Source organism: Antechinus flavipes, chromosome 3 (genome assembly GCF_016432865.1).
Source record: "Antechinus flavipes isolate AdamAnt ecotype Samford, QLD, Australia chromosome 3, AdamAnt_v2, whole genome shotgun sequence".
NCBI classification, from domain to species: domain Eukaryota; kingdom Metazoa; phylum Chordata; class Mammalia; order Dasyuromorphia; family Dasyuridae; genus Antechinus; species Antechinus flavipes.
In genome coordinates, this window is record NC_067400.1 from 341,797,649 (window position 1) to 341,820,158 (window position 22,510).

A 22,510-nucleotide genomic window follows, 5' to 3' on the forward strand; every position below is an offset into this window, starting at 1 on the left:
TTTATATCTTTATAGGCTTACTTGAATAAAATAGAGAAAGAAAAGATCAATGAATTGGGCTTGCAACTTAAAAAGCTAGAAAAAAGACCAAATTAAGACCCCCCAATCAAATACTAAACTTGAAATTCTAAAATTAAAAGGAGAAATTAATAAAATTGAAAGTAAAATTGAAAAATTACTAGATGCCCATCAATTAGGGAATGGCTGAATAAGTTTTGATACATGGAGTTAATGGTATATTAATCTTTTATAAAAAGGATAAACAAGCTGATTTATGATGGCCTGGAAAGGATTGTATGAACTGATGCTGAGCAAAGAAGCAGAATCAGGAATACATTTCATACAGCAACAGGAAGAATGTGCAATGATCAAGTATGAAACACTTGCTTCTTCTTCATGGCTCAGTGATCTAAGGCAATTCTAATAGGCTTTGGTTAGGAAATGCTATCTGCATTCAAAAAAAGAACTATGGAAATTTAATGTAAATCAACACATGCTATGTTCACTTCTTTTTTTCAGTCTTTTTTTTTCTCTCCCATGGTTTTTCTCCATTTGTTCTGATTTTTCTCTCCCAACATGATTTATAAAACAATGTGTATTTAAAATAGATAAGTAAATAAAATTAAAAAATATATATGAGTTTTGATATTTACTTTTATCCATATTCAGGCTGCCTTAGTTTCTTCTGTGGAGGTATATAGCATTTTTCATGTTAAGTCATTTGGAATTGTCTTGGATCATTATATTATTGAGAATTCCTAAACCATGCTCAATTGATCATCATATAATATTGCTTTTACTGTGTATAATGTTCTTTTCTTTTTTTTTTTTTTTGCTCATTCTATTTTGCATCAATTCATGTAAGTCCAAGTTTTTCTAAAAGCATCCTGTCCATCCTTTCTTATAGCACAAGGTGCATAGGTAAATATATAAGAACCATTTCTCTAAAATAAAACATGACAAACATTTAAGAATACTCTGGTATTTTTCTTCATCACTTTCTGAAGTTTAGACAATCAGTAAAACAAGTAATCAACCCTGATATGTATCATTTGATAATTTCTGAGATGCAAAGCTCTTAGCTTAATTTAATCTTTGACTTTCATCTGATTGGTTTGAACTGGTTTAAAAACATTGGAATTGGGATGTATGGGGTTTTCAAACAACACTAACAACTCAGATGTAAGGGTTCATGCGTCACTTTTTAGGGCTACTCATCCAACTTCAATGTCTACCTGGCACTCTTAATTCTCATTTGTGGCTCCTGGAAACTATAGCACATGCAACAGCCACACCACAAGAAATTGTCTCAACAGATGGGTTAAATCGAGTTGAAGGTAACTAACAGGCCTCAACTCCACTGTATGAGAGTTAGGAAGATGCCTACCCTAAGTATTTGATTTCTCCTGTGGAATGGGAAGATTAGAACAATTTGTTCCAACAGCCATGAAGGTGGTTGAAGTGGGCATTTTGGAATGGTCAGAACTTGGTCAGTCATAGAAAACATTTAGGTTATCAACTTTAATCTGAACTATCACCAGCATTTATGACTTTTTTTTTTGAAACAATATCACAATGACCCTGGAAGAGGGAGCGAGTCTAATGAATTTGTGAAATTCTGCCTCATTCAAATATAATTCATGCATGTCATCACCCCAAATGTCATGGTTCTCTTTTAAAATCAAGAACAATTTTTGTTCGTTTTGGTATGATTTTTCTTGAACAATATGAAAAATTTGGAAACATGTTTAAAAGAATTGAATATGGGTTAAGATGGCGGAGAGGAGGCTCACAGTTGCATAAGCTCCGCGCTTTCTCTCACTATCCACTTCATTACAAGCCTCTGAATCAATGCTTGACTGAAAAAAACCCACATATAGTTACCAAGAGAAGTCATCCTTGAGATCCGCCAAGAAAGGTCTGTCTTTACTGGAGGGCTGGGACGGTTTTAGATCGGGCGCAGGCTGAGGGCAGCGGCAGTGAGAGCACAGGAGCAGACTGGAGAGGAGGTGGGGAGTGATCGCAGCCGTCTCTGCGGGGAGAGCTTCGCTACAGGTTTGGATACTTTACTCCAGCAGCAAGTCAGCAGCCCAGCAGAGAAGCTAAAAACACCGGGGCTGAAGAACACAACCCCAAACAGCTGGAGTCTCTCGGGACCTGGCCGCCCCCCCCTTCCCCCCCCACAGTGACTCAGCACGCTCTGGGATCTCAGAGCGCAGGCGCAGCACAGTCCTGCTAGTGCCTCACTGCTGCCCCCTGCAGTCTGTAGAGGAAGCTCGATAACATACCCAACCCCTCCCCCAAAGAAAGACTCCAGTTTTTTCTGTTTTTCTTTGGTAGTTTGTCTCTGATTAATAGACAGAATGAGCAAGAAGCTGAAGAGGACTTTAACCCTTGACAGCTTCTACACAGATAGAGAGCAGACTCTAAATCCTGAGGAGACTAAAAACAGGCAGTCCCCAGGTGAATCCCCAAAGGAGGAGACCATCTGTTCCTCAGCACAGATGAACCTCATAGAAGTGATTAAAAAGGCTCTCACAAGGGAGCTAGAAGAAAAATGGGGAAAGCAGAGTGAGGCTTGGCAAAAGGAGAGAGAAGCTTGGGAAAAGGAGAGGGAGGCTTGGCAAAAGAGCCTGGAGAAAGTTAAAGAGAGAGTGGATAAAGAAGTAAAATCCTTGAAAAATAGGATTAGTGAACTGGAAACAGAAAACAGCTCTCTAAAAAACAAAATTGGCGAAATGGAAAAAAATTCCACAGAACAAAAGAACTCAATTGGACAATTAGAAAAAGATTTTAAAAAAGTGAGTGAAGAGAACACTTCACTGAAAATCAGACTTGAACAAGTAGAATTGAATGACTCGAGGAGACAAGAAGAATCAGTCAAGCAAATCCAAAAAAAATCAAACAATGGAGAAAAATGTGAAATACTTCTGGGGAAGACAACAGACTTGGAAAACAGATCCAGGAGAGACAATCTGAGAATCATTGGACTCCCAGAAAAACATGATGAAAAAAAGAGCCTAGACACTATTTTCCAGGAAATTATCAAAGAGAACTGCCCAGAAGTCATAGGAACAGAGAAAAAATTAACATTGAAAGGATTCATCGATCACCCACTGAAAGGGATCCTAAAATCAAAACACCAAGGAATATAGTGGCCAAATGCCAGAACCCTCAGATGAAGGAAAAAATATTGCAAGCGGCTAGAAAAACCCAATTCAAGTATCAAGGAGCCACAATAAGGATCACCCAGGATCTGGCAGCATCCACATTAAAAGATCGAAGGGCCTGGAATATGATATTCCGAAAGGCTAAGGAACTTGGTATGCAACCAAAAATAACTTACCCAGCGAGAATGAGCATCTTTTTCCAGGGAAGAAGATGGACATTCAACGAAGTAAGCGAATTTCATCTATTTCTGATGAAAAAACCAGAACTTAACAAAAAGTTTGATCTACAAATATAGAACTCAAGAGAAATCTAAAAAGGTAAAGATTAATCTTGGGAACTATATTTTGACTATATAGATGTATAAAGAATACATGTATACCTTGTTCTAGAAATTGATGTGGAAAGGACATTGTATCAGAAAAAGGGTAAAATGGGGGTAGTACATCTCATGAAGAGGCATAGGAAACCTATTATATCTGAGAGAAAGAATGGAGGGGGATGAATATAGTGGGTATCTTACTGCCTTCAGAATTGGCTTTAAGTGAAAAATCTTAAGACATATTCAATCTATGGTAAAACCTCATTGAAAAGTGAGAAGGGAAAAGTGAAAAGGGAAGGAATAAGCTAAGCGGAAGGGAATACGGGAACTGGGAGGGAAAGGGGTAAGATAGGGGGAGGAACTCTAAGGTGGGGGGAGGGATACTAAAAAGGGAGAGCTGTGAGAAGCAAGTGGTGTTCACAAGCTTAATACTGGGAAGGGGGGGAAAGGGGAAAGAAGGGAGAAAAGCATAAACCGGGGTTAACAAGATGGCAAGTAATACAGAATTGGTCATTCTAACCATAAATGTGAATGGGGTAAACTCCCCCATAAAGAGGAAGCGGTTAGCAGAATGGATTAAAAGCCAGAATCCTACAATATGTTGTTTACAGGAAACACACCTGAAGTGGGGAGATACATGCAGGTTAAAGGTAAAAGGTTGGAGCAAAATCTACTATGCTTCAGGTGAAGTCAAAAAAGCAGGGGTAGCCATCCTGATCTCAGATCAAGCTAAAGCAAAAATTGACCTAATTAAAAGAGATAAGGAAGGACACTATATCTTGCTAAAGGGTAGCATGGATAATGAAGCACTATCTATATTAAACATATATGCACCAAGTGGGGTAGCATCTAAATTCTTAAAAGAGAAACTAAGAGAGCTGCAAGAAGAAATAGACAGTAAAACTATAATAGTGGGAGATCTCAACCTTGCACTCTCAGAATTAGATAAATCAAACCACAAAATAAATAAGAAAGAAGTCAAAGAGGTAAATAGAATACTAGAAAAGTTAGATATGATAGATCTCTGGAGAAAATGTAATGGAGACAGAAAGGAATACACTTTCTTTTCAGCAGTTCATGGAACCTATACAAAAATTGACCATATATTAGGACATAAAAACCTCAAACTCAAATGCAGTAAGGCAGAAATAGTAAATGCATCCTTTTCAGACCACGATGCAATGAAAATTACATTCAACAAAAAACCAGGGGGAAGTAGACCAAAAAATAATTGGAAACTAAATAATCTCATACTAAAGAATGATTGGGTGAAACAGCAAATCATAGACATAATTAATAACTTCACCCAAGAAAACGATAATAATGAGACATCATACCAAAATGTATGGGATGCAGCCAAAGCGGTAATAAGGGGAAATTTCATATCTCTAGAGGCCTATTTGTATAAAATAGAGAAAGAGAAGATCAATGAATTGGGTTTGCAATTAAAAATGCTAGAAAAGGAACAAATTAAAAACCCCCAGACAAACACTAAACTTGAAATTCTAAAAATAAAAGGTGAGATCAATAAAATTGAAAGTAAAAAAACTATTGAATTGATTAATAAAACTAAGAGTTGGTTCTATGAAAAAACCAACAAAATAGACAAACCCTTAGTAAATCTGATTAAAAAAAGGAAAGAGGAAAATCAAATTGTTAGTCTTAAAAATGAAAAGGGAGAACTCGCCACTAATGAAGAGGAAATTAGAGCAATAATTAGGAGTTACTTTGCCCAACTTTATGCCAATAAATTCGACAACTTAAATGAAATAGAAAAATACCTCCAAAAATATAGCTTGCCCAAACTAACAGAGGAAGAAGTAAATATCCTAAACAGTCCCATCTCAGAAAAAGAAATGGAACAAACTATCAATCAACTCCCTAAGAAAAAATCCCCAGGACCAGATGGATTTACATGTGAATTCTACCAAACATTTAAAGAACAATTAACTCCAATGTTATATAAACTATTTGAAAAAATAGGGATTGAAGGAGTCCTACCAAACTCCTTTTATGACACAGACATGGTACTGATACCTAAACCAGGTAGGCTGAAAACAGAGAAAGAAAATTATAGACCAATCTCCCTAATGAATATTGATGCTAAAATCTTAAATAAAATATTAGCAAAAAGATTACAGAAAATCATCCCCAGGATAATACACTATGACCAAGTAGGATTTATACCAGGAATGCAGGGCTGGTTCAATATTAGGAAAACTATTAGCATAATTGACTATATCAATAACCAAACAGATAAAAACCATATGATCATCTCAATAGATGCAGAAAAAGCATTTGATAAAATCCAACATCCATTCCTAATAAAAACACTTGAGAGCATAGGAATAAATGGACTTTTCCTTAAAATCGTCAGGAGCATATATTTAAAACCATCAGTAAGCATCATATGCAATGGGGAAAAACTGGAACCTTTCCCAGTAAGATCTGGAGTAAAGCAAGGTTGCCCACTATCACCATTATTATTTAATATCGTATTAGAAACACTAGCCTCGGCAATAAGAGTCGAGAAAGAAATTAAAGGAATTAGAGTAGGCAATGAGGAAACCAAACTATCACTCTTTGCAGATGATATGATGGTATACCTAGAGAACCCCAGAGATTCTACTAAAAAGCTATTGGAAATAATTCATAATTTTAGCAAAGTAGCTGGCTACAAAATAAATCCCCATAAATCCTCAGCATTTTTATATATCACCAACAAAACCCAACAGCAAGAGATACAAAGAGAAATTCCATTCAGAATAACTGTTGATACCATAAAATATTTGGGAATCTATCTACCAAAGGAAAGTCAGGAATTATATGAGCAAAATTATAAAAAAGTCTCCACACAAATAAAGTCAGACTTAAATAATTGGAAAAATATTAAGTGCTCTTGGATCAGCCGAGCGAACATAATAAAGATGACAATACTCCCTAAACTAATCTATTTATTTAGTGCTATACCAATCAGACTTCCAAGAAAATATTTTATTGATCTAGAAAAAATAACAACAAAATTCATATGGAACAATAAAAAGTCGAGAATCTCAAGGGAATTAATGAAAAAAAAAATCAAATGAAGGTGGCCTAGCTGTACCTGATCTAAAATTATATTATAAAGCAGCAGTCACCAAAACCATTTGGTATTGGCTAAGAAATTGATTACTGGATCAATGGAAAAGGCTAGGTTCACAAGACAGAATAGTCAATTATAGCAATCTAGTGTTTGACAAACCCAAAGCCCCTAACTTCTGGGAAAAGAATTCATTATTTGATAAAAACTGCTGGGATAATTGGAAATTAGTATGGCAGAAATTAGGCATGGACCCACACTTAACACCATATACCAAGATAAGATCAAAATGGGTCTATGACCTAGGCATAAAGAACGAGATTATAAATAAATTAGAGGAACATAGAATAGTTTATCTCTCAGACTTGTGGAGGAGAAAGAAATTTGTGACCAAAGATGAGCTAGAGACCATTACTGATCACAAAATAGAAAATTTCGATTACATCAAGAATTGAATATATTTAATATATATCAGATTGCATGCTATCTTCAGGAGGTGTGATAAGAGCAAGAAGGGGAAAATTTTGAAACACAATGTCTTACAAAAACGAATGTTGAAAACTATCTTTACATGTATTCAAAACAACAAAATCCTACAGAGGAATTAAAAAAAAAAAGAAAATCAATGACAAACAATAACCAAGAAAAGAATTGTATGACTTAAAGTTTAATGAGAATATTGGTTACATAAATGATGATATTGGCTTTTTTATAAATATATGTTTTCAAAATAGGTGAACTTCAAGTGGTTATTTTTATGGACTGGATTCCCCTCACACATATGAGCCCACAGAAAAATACCCCAGTTGAAAACCACATTGTAGATTAACACCTATTCATAATAGTGAAACCCCACCAAGGTGTATACTTTTATCTTTTTTTTTTATTTTCTTATTTTCGTAAGTCTATTTATTTTTAATACACATTGCGTTGTGAATCATGTTGGGAAAGAAAAATCAGAGTTAAAATTAAAAGCCATGGGAGAGATTAAAAATCAGAAAAAAAGAAGTGAATGTAGCATGTGTTGATTTACATTGTCTCCTTAGTTCTTTTTCTGGATGCAGATGGTATTTTCTGTACAAAGTCTATTGGGACTGCTTTGAATCACTGAACTACTGAGAAGAACCAAGCCTTTCATAATTGATCATTGCATATTCTTGCTGTTATTGTATACAATGTATTCCTGGTTCTGCTTGTTTCACTCAGCATCAGTTCATGTAAAACTTTCAGGCTTTTCTATAATCAGGTATTAATCATTATAGTGAGTATAAAAAGGTTCATTCCCTCACACTAGATCACTCAACCAAATTAATCGATTATTCAATCAATAAGAATTTTTCAAGTTTAATTATAAAAAGAAAAAGCAAAAGAAAAATGTGCCTTCAGGATGGTTGCATTTTAATGATGAGTCAAGAGGTACACTGGACATACATTCAAATAAAAGGGAAGTATACCATGAACATGAATGGAACTAGTAGAAAAAGAAACAATGAAAGTCTCCAGTAGAAGGTATGATTACTTTAAAAGTTTTAAGTTGCAGTAGACTGTACTTATCAGTAATTCACTGAAATTTTGGTTTCAATATAATAATAACTCAGTGAAAGATTGTGTACCTGAGATAGAGTAGCCATATTGTAAGCAAGCCAAAACTTTTTTGTTTGTTTATTTGTTTTGTTTGTTTGTTTTTTTGCCAAGCAGCAACATCAGCAGTGGAATCAGAAAAAATAAAATTGGTTACCCCAGAAATTTCAGTGATTACAGGCAATTTTAGCAATTTCAGGGCAATTGACTGAATCTTTTTTATTTTTAAGAAAAAAAGAAAGTGAGGGGCACAGTCAAGATAGTGGAGTAGACAGGGATGCTGGTCACAGTTACATGGCAGAAAAGAATGTTTGTAGTTACTCGCAGAACAGAATACAGGCCAGGAGAGAAGTCACCACACTTCTTAAATAATACCATCTTAGAGAAACTGGCAACTTATACATTGCCAGAACTAGTTCTGAAATTCGCAGAATGAAAAACCTGAGATTGATAGAGTGATACTTCTATTTGGAGAACAGAGCTCAACTCAAACATAAAATTGAAAGCAAAAAAAAAAAATTAGACTTGGAAAATGAGTAAATAATAATAATAAAAAAGAATCTGACCATAAAAAGATACTATGGTGACAGGGAGGATCAAGATCCAAATTCAGAAAAAGGCAACTATATAAAAATAGCATTAAAGAAATCCTCAAAGAACTCTGAGAATTGAACAAAATCTTAAGAAGAATTCCTGGTAGAAGTCCAAAAGGATTTTAAAAATAAAATAAGAGAGGTGGAATATAGATGATGGGGAAAAGGCAGCAACTCACCTGAGCTCTCCTTGAAACCCCTTTAAACACTTTTAAATAATACAATAAAACAATTATTGGAGTGGAAGAACCCAGACAATGATATGCTGAAAGAACTTTGAAAGTTGGCAAGAAAGGCTTGTACTACCTGCGGAAAAGTGGACCACAGTCTAGCTCAAGTTACACTAGCATAGACACAGCTCCAACAAATCAGGAGCTAGGAGCCATTGAATTAACAAAAGTAGCAGCTATTTCTGGAGCTCTCAGCTCACAGATGGTAGGGGGATCAAACAACTCAATAAAACATTTCAATGGTCTCTTTACTGGCACTAGGGATAGGACTATGTTGCTTTGCTCACATTCAGGTCTAGATCACAGTCCTAGGTGACAGTCCCAGAGTGAGGAGGAGCACTATCTCACCAGAGCTTGTAGCCACAGGGCAGCAAACACCCTTGTCACAGTTCTAGGACAGAAAAGAATGCTTGTGGTCACTCACAGACCAGGTAAGGAGAGTAATAAAAACACCTTTCCTTAGATCATATAATTTTGAAAGAACTGAATTATCTCTGAGAACATCTGCATAAAATCTCTTGGCTTCAGGGCTCCACCCTGGAAGCAAAGCTTCACTTTCACAATGAGTTAAAAATCAGGAAATATACTGGAAAATGAGTAAATTATGGAAAAATAATTTTGGCCATAGCAACTTAACTATATTGAAAAGGAAAATCAAATCAAACACTCAGAAGCAGATCACAGAATCAAATTTCCTACATCCAAAACCTTCAACAAAAATATGAATTGGTCTCAGGTCATGGAAGGGCCCCTCAAAATTTTTGAAAATCAATTAGGAGAGATAGAGGAAAAATGGGAAGAGAAACAAAACTTATACAATGAAATAATGAAAAATGAATTGATGGCTTGATAAAAGAGAAACTATTCTGAAGAGCAATTTGGAACTATACTGAAGGGTTATAAAACTATGCATATTCTTTAACTAAGCAGTTCCACTACAGTGTCTATATTCCAAGATATTCATACAGAAGAAAAAAGCATCTACATGTGCAAAAATGTTTGTAGCAGCTCATTTGTGGTAGCAAATAATTTGAAAATGAGTACATGCCCATCGATTGGGGACTGGCTGAACAAGTTGTGATACATGAAATTAATGGAATATTATTGTTCTATAAAAAATGATATACAAGCTGATTTTATAAAGGTCTGGAAAGTTTTAGATAAACTGATACTGCGTGAAACAAGCAAAACCAGGAATACATTGTAGAGAGTAATAGCAAAGTTGTGCGACGATCAAGTATGAAAGACTTGGTTCTTCTTAGTGGATCAAAGATGCAAGGAAAGCTCAATAAACTTTGGATAGAAGATTCCATTTGCATCCAGAAAAGTAACTATGGATATTGAGTGTGAATCGGTATAAGCTATGTTCACTTCCTTTTTTCTGATTCTTTTTCTCTCTCTCATGGTTTTTCCCTTTAGTTCTTATTTTCTCCCCAAATGATTTATAAATAAATTTGTATTTTAAAAAGTCAATATAAATGTATAACCAAAACAATAAAACAATTAAAAAAAAGAAAACTTTGAACTAATAAATAAAACTAAGAGTTGTTTTTATGAAAAAAATGATACAATTAGTGAATTTGATTAGAAAAGGGAAAGAAGAAAATCAAATTGTTAATATCAAAAATGAAAAGGGTAAACTTACCAGCAATGAAGAAGAAATCAAAGCAATAATTAGGAGCTATTTTGCCAACTGTATGCCAATAAATCTGATAATATAAGTGAAAGGGACAAATACTTACAAAAATATTTTGCTCAATTAATAGAGCAGGAAGTAAATAATTTAAATAGTCCCATTTTAGAAAAAAACAAATCAAGAAAAAATCCAGGACCATAAGAATTCACAAGTGAATTCTATTAAACATTTAAAGAATTCCAACACTATACAAAATGTTTGGAAAAATAGGGAAAGAAGTTCTATTAAATTCCTTTTATGGCACAGCTATGGTGCTAATATCTAAATCAGGTGGGGTAAAAACTGAGAAAGAAAATTGTAAACCAATTTCTCTGTTGAATATTGATGCAAAAACTTAAATAAAATATTAATAGAGGCTACAGCAAATTAACACCAGAATAATTCAAGGTGACCAAATAGGATTTAGGCCAGGAACGCAAGACTGGTTCACTATCAGGAAAATTATTATTATAATTGACTTTAGCAAAAACAAAACTAACAAAAATCATATGATTATATTAATAGATGCAAACGAATTGACAATAAACAATATCCATTCTTATCAAAAACCCTAGAGAGCACAATTAATAGATTTTTTCTTAAAATGAATAATAGCATTTATCTAAAGCCATCATATGTAATGGGAATAAACTAGAAGCATTCTCATCAAGATCAGGAGTGAAACAATATAGCCCATTATCATGATTACTATTTAATATTGTATTAGAAATGCAAGCTTTAGCTATAAGAGAAGAAAAAGAAATTAAAGGAATTATAATAGATTGTGAAGAAATAAAATTATCATTTTTGCAGATAATATAATGGTCAACATATAGGTTGCTAGAGAATCAACTAAAATTTTCTAGAAACAACAAATTCAGCAAAGTTGCAAGATACAAAACTAATCCATATAAATCTTCAGCATTTCTATATATTGCAAAAAAAAAATCCAGCAGCAAGAGATACAAAAAAAAAATCCATTTAAAATAACTGTTGATAATATACATGGTTTGAGAGTCTACCTGCCAAGACAAAGTCAGGAACTATATGAGCACAATTACAAAATGATTTCCACACAAATAAAGGCAGATCTAAACAACTGAAAGTATATCATATACTCATGGGTAGTCAAGGCTAATACATCAAAATGACAATTTTGCCTAAATTCATCTATGTATTAAATGCCATACCAATCAATTTGCTAAGAAATTACTTTACAGAACTAGAGAAGAGGAAAAAAATCATCTGGAAGGGAATTTCAAGGGAAATTAAAGAAAAAAAAGCAAATATAGGAGGCCTAGCATTATCAGATCTAAAACTGTATTATAAAGCGGTAGTCATCAAAACCATTTGGTACTGTCTGAGAAATAGAGTAGTCAAATAGTGGAATAGTTTTGGTTTACAATACACAGTAGTCAATGACTATAGTAATCTATTGTTTGATAAACCCAAAGACTCCAGTTACTGGGATAGGGATTCATTATTTGACAAAAAATAGCTGGGGAAATTAGAAATTGATGTGGCAGAAACTGGCACTGACAAACACCTAATTCCCTATACCAAGATAAGGTTGAAATGGGTTCATGATTTAGATATAAAGAGTGATAACGTAAACAAATTAGGTGAATAAGGGATAGACTACTCAGATTTGTGGAAAAGGAAGGAATTCATAACCAAAGAAGAACTAGAGAATATTATGAAATGTGAAAATGGATAATTTTGCTTATATGAAATTAAAAAGGTTTTGTACAATTAAAACCAATTCAAACAAAATTAGAATGTAAGTAGAAAACTGGGAGAAAAATTTACATCCAAGTGTTCTCATAAAGGTCTCATTTCTAAAATATATAGAGAATTGACTCAAATTCATAAGAATACAAGCCATTTTCCAATTGTTAATTGGTCATAGGATATGAACACATTTTAGAAGAAGAAATTAAAGCCATTTCTAGTCATGAGAAAAAATTTTCCAAATCATTTTTGATTTGAGAAATGCAAGAGATACCACTATAATCTCAGATTGGCTAAGATGACAGGAAAAGATAAATGATAAATGTTAGAGGACATGTGGGAAAATTGGGATACTGATACATTATTGGTATTGTTCATGAGAAATGATCAGCAGGATGATTCCACAAAGGCCTGAAACGATTTATAATAACTTATCTTAGTTTAGTAAGTAGAACCAAGAGAACATTGTACACATAAACAACAAAATTATTCTATGATCAATTCTGATAGATGTAGCTCTTTTCAACATCGAGCTGATTCAGGTCAATTTCAATAGACTTGTGATGGAGGGAGTCATATTTATCCAGAATGAGGACTGTGGGGACTGAATATGGATTACAATATGGTATTTTCACCTTTTTTCTTGTTGTTTGCTTTCTTTTTGTTTTCTTTCTTATTTTTTCCCTTTTTGATCTGATTTTTCTTGTATTGTATGATAATTTTGGAAATACATAGAGAAGAATTGCACATATTTGACATATTGAATTACTTGTCTGGGAGAGGGGTGGGGGAAGGGAGAGTGAAAAAATTTGAAACAAAAGGTTTTTCAAGGAAATTATCTTTGCATATATTTTGAAAAAAAATAATTATTAAAAAAAGAAAAATAGTACAGAGAAAGAAAGAGGAAATCCTAGGCAGAACCTGAAATATCACATATGTCTAGATGAGGTTGTAGGAGAAAAAATAGGAGACCATGTGTCTGGATAATGAAGTATTCCATTACTAATGAATCATGACTATAGCATATTTGTGACCCATTGCACAAATTCTTCTCTGGTTTTCTTCTTTTGTTCAGTATACTTCAAGAAAAAAAATAGCTTCTGTTTTTACTTGCAAAGACTTATCCAAATCCTCTAAATCATATTTTTCTCTTAAGTTCTTTGATTTCTTTAAATGAGTAGACATTTTTAAAGTTCAGGTATCAGAGTAGATAATGTGCTGGAACTGGATGTCCTAGACCTGGAGTAAGGAAGAATTGAATTCAAGTCTGTCCTCCTATATTTCCAAGTTGTGTGACCTGGGCAAGCCAATAACTTCTTTTTGACTTAGTTTCCTCATTTGTAAAACAGAGAAGATAATAATAGTTCCCATTTATTTTGAGGAGAGAAAAAATCATTTTTGAATAAATTATCATTTGTTCTTTATAATTCTGGGAGATACTATTTTTATCAGTATTTTACAGACAGCAAAACTGAATTTGAGTGAAGTGATTTTTTCAAATCTTCCTGATTCCAAGTATAGTCTTTTAAATCAATGTTACTGAATAAAGATAGACACAGGTCCCCACAGCTGCATATTGATTTAGAAAAATCCCAAATTAACATATATCTGGTACAGAATTTTTACTTGTTTTGTTAAACATTTACTAACTATACTTTAATCAGCTTCAGAAAACACAATTTTGCATGCTGCAGGTAAGTTTTATACCTTCACTCTGGAAGTTAAAGATATCTGTGACATTGAACTGAATACTTGAATGGGAGTATAATGACATAGAACTAGAAAATTTATTTGGACTCAGACTATAAAAAGGTACTCATAATAAGTAGGAGATACTATATTTGGAAGGCAATGGGGATATTACATATTTTTGAGTAGATGATTGACATTATCATAGCAGTGTATTAGGAAAATTGTTCAGATAATAATATAAATAATACTATTTGGTGGGGATAAATTAGAGCAGAAAGATCAGTCCAAAACCTGGGCAAGAAAAAGGCATGAACAGTGAGTGTGAAAAAAGAAAACATGTAAATAAAGGCAACTATATGGTACAGTGAATAGAGCACCAGACCTGGAGTCGGGATGAATTGAGTTTAAATCAGTATTATACCTTTATTAGCTATGTGACTCTAGGCAAGTCATTTAACCCCTTTTGGCCTCAATTCCTCTTCTGTAAACTATGGAGAAAGAAAAGGCAAACCACTCTAGCATCTTTGCTAAGAAAAATTCCTGGATTTTGTCTATGGAGTTACATAAAGTTAGATATGAATGAATGAATGAACAACAACTATGAAATACATTGATTAGGTAAAATCATATGTATCAGTCTTGGCAACTGATGGCTAGTTGATTTAAGGTAGTAAATGGGACAAAAGCAAGAGGAAAAAATGATTACATTGATTTGAACCTAAATTGATGGAAAGGTAGTATGCACTTTGAAATGATAGAACATTGAACAAATACAGTATAGTAATATTAGAAATTTACAAATCAAGGAGTAAGGCAGACTGGAATGGGAATGGTAGAGTGAGGAAGTTACAGTTGGATATTTTGATTTTGACATGTTGGTGGAAAATCTAGATGGAAATACTTATTAAAGACAGGAATAAAGGGCATTAGATTTGACAGGGTATTATGTTGAAGATAATAAAAATTGAATTGATACAGAACATATAAATTCAGATAAGTCTTGTTCTCTTCAAAGTGGACACCTTGGGAAACTGTCCCTAAAGTGTTATTCTTATAAAATTTTTCTTTTCTTTTTTAAAAAAATAATAGCTTTTTATTTTCAACATATATTCAAAGATAGTTTTCAACATTCACCCTGGCAAAAGCTTGTGTTCTAAATTTTTTTCTTCTCCCTCCCCTTACTCCTCCCCCAGACAGCAACTAATCCAATATATGTCAAACATGTACAATATATGTATCTACAATTATCATGTTACAACAAGGAAAATCAGATCAAAAAGGAAAAAAAAATGTGAAAGAAAACAAAAAACCAAGCAAAGAACCAGAAAAAAAGATGCAAATACTATATTGTGATCCACATTTAGTCCCTACAGTCCTCTTTCTAGATACAGATGACTATTTCCATCTATTGGTAGTTTTTGCACATTCCCTCATTTATCCCCTGCATTCTCTGATCAATAATGATTTAGAGCATTAACTATTTGATGACATATATCTAGCTTTCTTTTCATCCTCCAAACATATTTCTAGTTTCTTGTTCAGTAGGGATACACCTCTGTAGAGCACTTAAAGAATCATTCTTCCTAACTTTTGACTCACCATTTCATCTGCTCCATAATTTCACTAATCCATTGCAACTACATATTGATTTCTTGGGTCCTTATTATGTAGATACCATTTTCCTTCTCTTCTAATTTGTAACTTCTCCTATTATAATGTATTCTTTTTGAAATTAGTCATGTTTTTGCTTTTCCAATGCTTAGAAATATACGTGGCACATAGTAAGAACCTAATAAATTCTCTCTCTCTCTCTCTCTCTCTCTCTCTCTCTCTCTCTCCCCCCATATCTATTTATATAGCTATCTTTTATCTATCTCTGGTTTACTCAAATAGGTTACTAGACCTTCCTGATCTTTTTTTAATATTTCCTTTCTTCCTCTCTTCCCTCATCTTTCTCTCTCTCCTTCCCTTCCTTCCTTCCTTTCTTCTTTCCTTCCTTCTTCCCTCCCTCCCTCCATTCCTTCCTTCTTTCCTTCCTTCCTTCCTTCCTTCCTTCCTTCCTTCCTTCCTTCTTCCTTCTTCCTTCTTTCCTTCCTTCCTTCCTTCCTTCAATATGTCTCTATAAGACAATAGTAGGAATATTCATGGGCACAGAAGCTCAATTTCTGATCTGGCCAGTTCAGCCCTAGGAGCAGCTTTTGGGGAGTCACCATATTCACATCATATTTTTTGCAGATATCCAACCTGCTTAGAGTACTGTAGCTCAGAACTCTCAAACTCAAGAGATCTGCCAGCTTTAGCCTTCCTGGAAGCTTGTACTACAAGTGTAAAGTTAAGTGACATTTGGGAGAAGGAGTCCTTTTTGATGAGGGGTCAAGAGGGAAGTGTAATTTAGCTCAATTTTTAAATTTATTTACCATTTAGTTACACTATAGTTTCTCCCAACCGATAGGAACAAAAAGCAAGACTTTTCCATATCCATGAGATCCAATTTTTCTATGAAGACATGAAAGATATCTATCTATCTATCTATCTATCTATCTATCTATCTATGTGTATGTGTGTTGTATTTGGAATGAAGAAGCTCTGCTTTTGACTGATACTTATTGACTCTGTGAATCTCTATATCCTCAATTGTAAAATGGGAATAATACCTATAATTAACATAACACCTTACAGAAATACTGTTGGGATTTCATATGTTGTGTGTGTGTATATTTGTGTTTTATTTAACACTATATAAACATCAATTACTACTATTACAAGGTGTTTCTATTACAAAGTACTGTAGCTGTTACTAGGAGGTGATCCATTATGGAATTTAGCGTACTAGAACAGCTCTGGTGTTGGAATTATCCCACTTTCCTAAAAAAGGTGATAACTTTACTACTGTTTCACCTATTTAGTGAATGTTATGAGTAGTCATATAGGGAAGAAAGCTCACATATATACTTGAGCTTTTCAAAAAAGCCAATTTTTTTTCCTTCCATGTTTTTTATAGTGATATAATATCTGATGATAAGGCAAATAAAACCATCTGGGAAAATGATAGAACTGATAATGATGATGATGACTATAATCCTTTTTAAAATCATCCTAAAAATTTACTTTCTCATAATTTATTTTCTTTGTAGCACTGGACGTCTGAGTCTTATATAAGACTTTTAAGTCCATAGAAAAAAAAAAGGCAAAACAAGAGCAATATGACCTTCTCAAGGATTCAGGTTATTTTAGAATAATAGGAAGTACACAACAAAGAGAATGATTTCAAGTGAAATTCATTAGATTTTCTCAGTGAGGCTTAATTTATTGTTGTTCCTGATTGAGATGGAGGGTTCATATTGCTGAATAGTAAAAGATAAGATTTTACTTTTTACCTTACACTAAAAGAGTAATTAGGTACAGCTAGTGGGTGAGTGGATAGAGTGCTAGACGTATAGTCAAGGAAGAATTAAATTTAAATCCTACCTCAGACTCTGGTCAAATAACTTAAACCTTTTGTCCAAATTTACTCATCTATAAAATGAGCTGGAGAAGCAAAGGCAAACCATGCTGATGTCTTTGAAAAAAAATGGGATTATGAGATGAGTTGGACATGACTAAAATGATTGAACAATGACAACAACATCAAAAGATAAAATTTGTTTTGGTAGGGTCAAATGGGAAAAAATTTTAAAATGCATGATTACAAAAATATCTATAAACCTGCTTTAATAAAAATGTGGCCATTTATTTCCCTAAATACATCTATTTTATTTATTTTTAATTTATGAAATAAAGCAAACCATTCCATAATATAGTAGAATTTCTATTAACATCAAATGAATTAGTAATTCTTTAAGAAATTAAATTAGTGCAGTTCATTTGAAAAGTTCACACAGCATAGGAACTAAAGTCTTGGATAGGAAATACTGAAACTTGGTTTCCAATTAATAAAATATAATTTTATTACCTTGTGCAAGTCCTTTATATGGGGTTCTACTGACCTCTAAAATGCAGGGATTAGATCCAACCATACAATTTATATGAGAAAAATTGATTGCCCAAGTAACTCCTTAAGACTAGAATTAATTGAATAACAGAGCATTTCCCTAGTGGGAGGGATGTTCTGCATTGGGAATTACAAACTTTAAGAGTTCAAGGGCATCTTAGAAACCATCAAGTTCAATTCATGAGAAAAGGAATCTTCTACATAACATGAAGAAAAAGTCATTATCCGTTCTATGTGTGAAAACTTTATCTTAAAAAAAAAATATTTCAATAGAATTTTATTTTTCAAACCACATGTAAAGATAATTTATAATATCCATTTTTGCAAGATTTTGAATTCTAACATTTTTCTCCTTCCCTTACCTCCTTCTTTCTTGAAACAGCAAGCAATTTGATAAAGATTTTCACATGAGCAATCATTCCAAACATATTTCCATATTAGTTATGTTCTGAAAGAAAACTGAGAAAAAAAGGAGAAAAAAAGATGAGAAAGGGAAAAAAAATAACTATAACAAAAAAGTGAAGACAGCATACCTTAATTTGCATTCAGTCTCCAATCTTCTCTCTCTCTCTCTCTCTCTCTCTCTCTCTGTCTCTCTCTCTGTCTCTCTGTCTGTCTGTCTCTCTTTCTCTTTCTCTCTCTCTCTCTCTCTCTCTCTCTTCTCTCTCTCTCTCTCTCTCTCTCTCTCTCTCTCTCTCTCTCTCTCTCTCTCTGAATGTTGTTGGCATCTTTTATCCCAAGGTTATTGGAATGGTCTTGAATCACTGTATTGCTAAGAAGAGCTAAGTCTATCACAGTTGATCATCACATGATCTTGCTCTTACTGTATACACAATATTCTCCTGGTCCTACTCACTGTGTTTGACGATTGGATAGCTCCAAGTTGTAATTAGCTTTTCTTGATAAAAAATCTTGATTTTTCTTTTAAAACTTTTACCCATTGCCCCTGATTGCTCCCACTGGTGCCAAATAGAATAAGCCTATACTGCTTTCACATGACAGCCTTTCAAATACTTGACCTTAACTATAATGTGCTCTGCCCTCCATGAGGTCCTAAGTCTTCTCTAGGATAAAAAATACCCACATCTTTCCAGTGATCTTTCTATTACATGGCTCTTGATCATGCTACTTTCCCTTTATATGGACACTTATGTTAAAAAGCTTCTACTTAAACTGAACACAATACACTTAGAAGTAAATACAATATTCCACTTCTCTTCTGATTAGTACAAAGTATGGAGGAAAGATATTTTTGTCACATCACATTACTGATTAATATTAAACTTGTATATTAACATGCCCAGAATAAAAAAAAAAACATAAACTATCTGCCTTCCTCACTTTGTATTCAAAGAGTCCATTTTTGAACATGATATTATTTACCATTTTTCCTACTGAATATAATTCTATTTTTTACAATACATTTTTAGAATAACCTTGATTCCTGATTCTCACTTCTCGTAAGTTGTGAAGTTCTATCATTTTTACCTTTGTAAAATCTCTTCTATTCCCTGCTCTCTCCTCTCACATGGCCATGACTCTGTTTCAGGCACTTATTACGTTCTTCTTATATCACCCTTATGACTAAACTACAGCAAGAGCCTAATGTTTGTTCTCTCTGCCTCAGATTTCTCCCCAATTTCATTTATCTTCTACTCAGTTGTTAAAATCATCTTTTTTGTCTTATATCTGATGATGTGACCCCTATTCAACAAACTCCAGTGACTTCCTTTTATCTCCCAGATCAAATATAAAAATCTTCTTTTTGATTTTTAAAGTCTTTCATAACTTGGTCACTTCCTTCATTTCCATTATTATCACAGCTTGCTCCCTCCTCTATATCTCTGAGCCAATGACAGTAGCCTGCTTGGTGTTCCTTAAGTGCAACACTCCAAATCTTAAATTTGAGAATTTTCAATACCTTTCTACCATTCCTAGAATATCCTCCCTCATCACCTGCATCTCCTGATTTTCTTCAATTCTCAGTGAAAATCACATCTATGAAGAGGAGTATTTCTTGATCTCTTTTAATCCTAATGCCTTCTCTGTGAAACTATCTCCAGTTTATCCTTTTTATATCTTGTGTGAATATATTTGTTTTTAAATTATCCTTCCTATTAGATTATGGATGCCTTGAGAGCAAAAACTGGCTTTCCACATTTCCCTGTAATTCCAATACTTAGCACTTTAGCCTACCATAAAATAGGCACTTAATAAATACTTGTTACTTGATTGATGTATTATAGGAATGGTCACTTTCTCCCAATGGTCATGTTATTTTCATTTAGCAAAATCCCTATCTTATTATTAAGAATTAGATCCAGACTGTAAGTTTATTTTGTTGGTTTCTTTCATTTTTGAAGGATGAACTTATTCTTTAGACAAATTAATATGTTGTAAGTCCCCTTATATTTGATATGGAGAGAGTTAGGGTGAACTTATTCTTAAGACAAATTAATATGTTGTAAGTTCCCTTATATTTGATATGGAGAGAGTTCCAGAAAGTATTTCCTTCACTATTTTTATTGTCATGCCTCTGCTAGGTTTGAGAATTGTTTCTTGAAATTCTTAACTATTTCTTGTTTTTGACTAGGTAATATGTATTATACTTTAATGATAAAATTCCTGTGTCACTCATCCTATCGATTTTCATTCAAATGACTTCCATCATGTTTCTTTCCTCTGGTTTCTATATGAGTATGCATGTAGTTTCCCCACATGAAACTTCTTGATCATAGTTCTTCCTAGAAAGAAAGTGATGAAGGTTCTTGAACCCATTCTGCACATATTGCGTCTGCTTCTCCTCCTCTCCCTCCTTTTTTCTCAGAGGAAGTAGATGGGCACATTTTTCAGCTTAATATAGAATGCTAACCTCACTATCCCCTTTCCACTTATCTTATTTCTTTTGAATAATGCATATAAAACTCAAAACAATACACTAAATGAGTTTCATCCCACTAAATCTGAGTGATGCTTATGAGATCAAATATTCCTATTAGGATTAAGACCTCTAATTTGTCTTACTTCTTGACTAAATATTTAGCATTTATGTGCATAGGCATTTAAAATTAAGGATTTTACAAATGGCTCCTATTTTGGATTTTTCACCCAATTAAGTTCTGGGAGTTTTAGTTTGGTTGTAGACACACTCTATAGTATCTAATTTGGTGAATATATATTTCTTATTTTTTCACTCCCTCAGCCTCTTTTTCTTAAATCAATTAAAAAAAAATATCAATAAGATATTAGGGTAATATATTTTTATTAGTCTTTCTTAGGCAATCTCTATTCCTGTTCAGGAGGCCTATATTCCTATAGTATACATTTAGCTACAATCCAGAAATCCAAAAAACAACCCCATACACAATCTTTTAAAGTTATTTACTTCCCAAATGAAATGATATAATAATTATAAAATATCGAGCACAGTACTTAGCAATTTAAATGCTTACTCTCTTACTTTACTCTTCTTTGCATCCCTTACCTTCAATGTGAAAAAGAAAAGAAAAATATAACTTGTGTATTTATGGTTTTTCAACTTTTGCTCTGCTCTTCATAATCTTTGGGAATACTTTCTAGATCCCTTCTATCAGTATCATGTATGCCTACATGAATCAAGTAGAAGTGGGTAATAGTCATCCATTTTTAAAATTCTCAGAAGATTCTCTGTTATGTCTTAGATATATACTAAGAAGACAATAGTACCCTTCTAATCTTGTTATCAACTCCAGTAGCTGTCTTAGTATCAATAAGCCATGAGTCACCACATTACTATACTCTGTTCTTTATCTAAATATTAGTAAAGATCATTTCCCTTATATACATTTCTGGGGATTCTATGGAATATACTTTATTGCCTGGGGCCTCCTTATACTGTTATACCATCTCCTTTCATTATGCCCCTATGACCCACTCATTATCAAACATCTCTTCTTCTATGGGTTGGTTTTTCCAAAGGCTTCCATTTTATAGGAGTGGCCAAGAGTAGCTAAATGTTATCTCTCTCTTATCTGTGCTTTTGACTTTCCTGACTATAAAAAGTCAGAATAAATGGGAGTTTGCCCTCCTGTTTCAATTCCTTTCTATGTATTGTCTTCCTTTTTTGGAATATAAGCTCTTTGAGATCAAAAACTTTCTTTTTGTGTTTGGATATCCCTCTGTTTAGCTGATTTATGCTGGGCCTAGCACTTAGCATATATTTGTTGCATTCTCTAGTCTTAAAATATTTATTATCTCTTTAGTGTCTAATAGCCACATTTAGCTTCTTTTTCTTTATCTGGAGATAAACTTTATAATCCTTCCATACTTTCTTTCCCTTTATTTGTTTCATTAATTTGTTTTGTTCTCTAATCTACTGTATAATTTATTTAGGCTTTGTAATTTACTTACATTTTCTTTCTTACCTTGCCTACTACCTTCTCTTTCTCATTTTCATTGAAGGACATTTT